The sequence below is a fragment of the Ceratosolen solmsi genome, unplaced genomic scaffold, assembly GCF_000503995.2.
Source record: "Ceratosolen solmsi marchali unplaced genomic scaffold, CerSol_1.0 scaffold2, whole genome shotgun sequence".
NCBI classification, from domain to species: Eukaryota; Metazoa; Arthropoda; class Insecta; order Hymenoptera; family Agaonidae; genus Ceratosolen; species Ceratosolen solmsi.
The window spans coordinates 6,981,102-6,986,454 of NW_011948422.1; positions in this window are offsets into that span (position 1 = coordinate 6,981,102).

A 5,353-nucleotide genomic window follows, 5' to 3' on the forward strand; every position below is an offset into this window, starting at 1 on the left:
GTCGAACGATAAATATGAAAATCGGTGGAAACATGTCAGACATAGAATTTTCAAACGGTGCATCACACTCCTAATGATAAAGAAGAATAAAAAACGACAAACATTGCAAACGATTGCTATATCTTGCAACGCACAGATGGGATTTTCAATTTTTCATTTGCTTCGAAGTACCATATTTGCTACAAGTCCAAATAAAAGAGTGTGACTGCTTGAAAAAGACATTAATTCCTAATCTAAAACGCGCCGTGTACATTGAATTCCGTGCTCATAGAAACGAGTCTGCAGGCTTTGATTTATCATCGGTAATCTCGCTCGCGCGAATCCGACTGTTGAACGGTCCGACTGCCATTAACGGCAAACGACGAGGACTCCGTCATTGCGACAGATAAATAGAGAGTGAGAGAACAACGCGCCACCACCTCCCATGTTATATATACACGAGCGAGCCTGTTTTTTCTTTTTTTTTTTTTTTCTTTTGGTCGTTGATAATCCAATTGAAAACTGGCCGCGTACTCGTCTATTCTACCATGCCGTTTCCCCACCACCATTTTTCCCCTCCCACGACCCACGCTGACACGGTCGCGTATGCTGAAAATTGTCAAAAATCGACTCATACGATCGTCGGCGGCACTGGACGAAAATAAAATTACAGGAGGAAATGGGGTTAGTTCCAATGATACAGGTGATTGGAACCATTGGTGGAACAAAGACGAATCTAGGCGTAAAAAGCAGCTACGGTAGCTAGGGGGAGACACGAAGATAAAATGGGTTGGAAAGAGAGTGAGGAGAGTCGGATGGAGGGGCAGAGCGATTGGACGACTGGCGGTGGATGGGGATGGAGGTATGGAGGGAGGGGTGTGGGGGGGGGGAGAGAAGCGTATGTCAGTGACGACAATGTTATAATCGAGGCTAAATGGGGAGGGCGAATGAATCGAGAAGTGCATTTTTAGGTTTTACATTCCCAAATAAATTAGTCTTGGCCGTATTATCTCCAATTATGGCCTTCGTGAATACGAATCCGTTTCATTTCCCCGAGTCCCGATTAGTTGTCAATTGTATGTATGCCTTCATTACCAAAATAGGGAGAGATCCTTAAGTCGGACGTTGGCACGTGCCCTAAGCCGAGCATTATAGATAAGATTTTCCAGCATTAGCAGTCGATATAATTGATCGTTATTTGAATTCATCGATAATGTCGATGCGATATCCAACGTATTTAAATTAATACTACTGTGTCTTTAAATTTTCAGGCACAATTTGAACTTATGTCTCATTATTGACTAGATCGCGGTAATCTATAGATCGATCCCTTAATAATTCGCAGAGATATACCTAATGCCAATTATCAATTATCTAGTTATTTAAATGTAAGCATGCACGACTATGATTATTCAATAATGTTACACAATTATCGGAGAGGCCTTTGTTAAATTATATATGAGACGTACAGAATTTGCAGGCGAGTAAAATTAATTGACCTTTATCTAATCTAATAATGACCATTTAGATTGTTCATTGCAACTTTCATTAAGGTAATAAACAAACTGAACTGAATTAAGTATGCTCAAAGCCAATGCAAGGCAATTCTCGGATAATAAGCAAAACTCATACAACGATTGCAACATTTTTACAATTTTATATCGCGATCTAAAGACATTTTATGCGAATCTACGTACTGGCAAAGCTAAGTCAGGTAGTGCTACAACACGCCAACAGATGTCACCATAATACTCAAGATACGAACAAATATTCTCCCAACATTCGATAAAATCGATTGTTTATTACAATACGATTATTACTAATTGAAACTGAACGAATCTGAAACTGACCATTATACATTGCGTTTTAAAAATTTAAAAATTTTACAATTTGTTAATTTTTTTAATGTGGTATTTGTGTAAATGGAAGGTAGCGAACATTTATTTAGCGCGATTGAGTAAAAAGTGGTGGCGAATCTTATTATTCGTCGGATCCATTTTACATAAATATTATAGAATTATTTAATAAAAGTGGTACATAGATTTTTATTCACATAGAAGTAATATGATAATAATATTAATGATACGTATTTTTATTTCTATTGATTAATTCGTTTCTCCCATTCCTGAATTTCCAGACATTAATGAGCAAATTTTCTTTCTCCTGATCTCCCTGATATTTTTTAAAATATTAAGGGTTTCAAACTACGAGCGCATAATGTACAAAACAGTAATTTATTAATTATTTTCTCATAAATGTATTGATATGAATTATTGACTTTTAATAATAATAATATGTTGTAAAATGATATCGGAAGATAATGCATTTTTTTTTTTTTAGAAATTACGACTTTATTAATGGAACTAGTATAAAAACAAATAAGATCGAGTCAAGAATAATGCAAAGAAAAAAACATCGAGCCCCACTAAATTTCTGAAAGTATTATGATTATCCAGTGCCACATCTCTAAATCATCAAATAAATATTATCCAGTTTATAATAGGTAGAGCGTTCATTAGTAATGCGCGATCATATCCGTCACGAAGTGCTGAAACTCGGAGAACAAAAGGGAGTCTTGTTAGTCGGTTAGCGAGGCAAAGCGCGTCGCTCGAAAATTTAGACTAATCGGGGATCTAATGGAACGGACCTCGATTGCATCGCTCGGCCTATCGTCAGCTTCCTCCAGCGCAAAGGACAATGGACCGAATGACGGAGGGCATAACGGCGCCCAGGGTCTGTTCACAGCGAAGATAACGCTGTTCGCGAGCCTGAGCGGTTACAGGAACGACACTATTCGCTGAAGATACAGAGGCGAGCCACGCGCGCCTCCATCTACGTGCGCTGCACTTCCTCGGTGCATCAATTGTCATTAAGCCACGTGATTATTGGTGGGACGGGGCTGTGCGGGTGATTGGAGCCGAGAGCAAGAGGCCTCTGTCTCGCTTTACTCCCGTTTCATTATCTCCGACATTACGCTTGTACCTATTCCGGCATATTTCCACTTCTCTCTCTCTCTCTCTCTCTCTTTCTCTCTCTCTCTCTCTCTCCCTCTGCCTCCTTCCCATCCCCCTACCGGTCAATTCCATCGGACCTCGTCCCCCCACCCCCGCCCCGTAACCCCAATTGCACTCCCGTGCAGCTCTGCATTTGCGATGAAGCACGCCGGCTTCAGTTTTGCAAAATGCAATTATTTTCCGAGTTAGCCCGCTTGGAATAAACAGTTTACGAGGCCGGATCCAACGCCGTTTAATGAGATACGTATCTTTATGGCCCCAGAAGTTTTTGAGCGGACGCGCGCCACCCCTTGATTGACCTGGTCATAACGACAACGGTGCTGCTCCTACGGAAGTTATAAAATTAATTTTGCGCGTCTAGGGTCGCATCCGAATTCTTGGATGATTCACTATTATAACTTATGCAATTTTTTTAAAGGAACTTCGGCCGTGGGAAGTATCGACGAGGTACTTTATCGGTATTAGTTAGCCGACGATTATTAAGGGCTTCGATGTAGGATAAATGTAGGAGAAATTAAGAGAATCGGGGCGCTACAATCGTATGATTAATAATTATTTGCAAATTTGGCTGTCGCCTTGTCGCAAGCTGAAAAGCCACGGCGAATCGACGAATTCTCCATTGGCGAGTGAATTTTATTAAACTTACACGTTGCATGTAAGATCGTATAATCCGTAAATATCGATGCATATATTATCGATTCATAAACTGTGCGGTAAATAAAATGGAAATAATAATAATTGCAATAGCTATTGTTCGAAATAGTTATATACAAGAGTAGGAGAGCGGAATGAAATTTATATGCATATAAGAAAGTGTTGATAAGCGGGGGAATAAAATACGCGAATGTATAATATTAATAATAAATTAATATTAATATTAATAAATAGGAATAATAAATAGTTGTGACGATATTCAAGATACGAGTAATTATTTTAAAAAATTCATGAAAATTATCAGCTATAAAATATTCGAAAATATGTTAAAACACATAGCTATAAGATTAAATAATTTACTTTGTAAAACTTTCGACAAAAATGAGAAAGGATAATGGTGCATTATTGAGACAAAATTCATATTAAGATTTAAATGATTATTTATCATTATTTATTCTTTAGATAAATGGAGATTCTTTAGATAAAATGGGGAACTCATTGGAATCTTATATTTTAATTAAATTAATATGACATAGAAAGAAACTCGTTGATCGTTCAAGCAGCTTTAAGTAACGATATTTAACACTTTAAAACGAACATCTTCAATCAATGCCCAATAATTATTATTATTAATTATAAGTGATGTCAATAAATTATGGTGCACATTTTGCTCGATGCTAGTAACTTAAGCGATGAAAAAGCACGGCCGACTGCCAGGAGGGAGGATTCGCTAAAAATACAAACAATGGATTAAATTGAAGATGATGTGCATTGAAATCGACAGATTATTAAAAAGTTTCGCACGCAAAATTACAATCGACATGTGAGATTTGCATCATTAAAGCGAGCCTAAATTAACGTGCAATTTGACAATATCGTAATCTGCGCGCACATGATATTTCCTCATAATTTCTATCTCTCACTCTCATTGACGATTATTGCAACGACCAGAGCATTATAAAATCGAATGATGGCCGGGTCGGAAAGGGGCGGTAGCGCAGAGAGAGAGAGAGAGAGAGAGGGAGAGAGAGAGAGAGAGAGGAGTGAGAGAGAGTGAGTGAGTGAGAGAGTGAGTGAGTGTGTGCGCGTGTGCGCGTGTGCGCGCGCGTGTGTATGAGAGAGCGAGAGAGCGAGAGAGCGAGAGCTGCGCCGTATCCGAGGTACAATGATCGATGTTCGGTACTCATTGAGAAATTTCGTTAATGGCGGGCGCGTATTGTGCCGGGAGTACACCGTGAGATATGCTCGCGCCATCTCGTTCGTTGAATAGCGCGCGAGAGAGTAAATATGCGCCACGTTGTCATAGGTGCTCGCGGATAAACGACAGAGATAGCGTGCACGAGGGATACTGCTGGGGATGGTGGTGATAGTGGTCGCGGAGAGAGCCAGAGTATGGGTGATGGTGGGTGGTGGTGGAGGTGGGGGGGGGATGAGATAGACCGGCCGATGCCCCTCGGCATTTCGCTAACGAGGTATTTCGTCCGTCACGGTTAGTGATTAACGAAAAGCGCTTCGCTATATCTGGATTTCCCTCGGAATTCGATCACCTATTGCCCGAGCTTGAACGTAGAAAATTAACGAAAAAGGCCCCCCTACCACTATCTGCACCAATATGTGCGTGTGAGGGAGTATCGAGTTTTTGTTTGTCGAGCCGTCGATCCACCGAATTATTGTTACTTTAGTAGTTTTCTCGCTCCCCCCCCCCC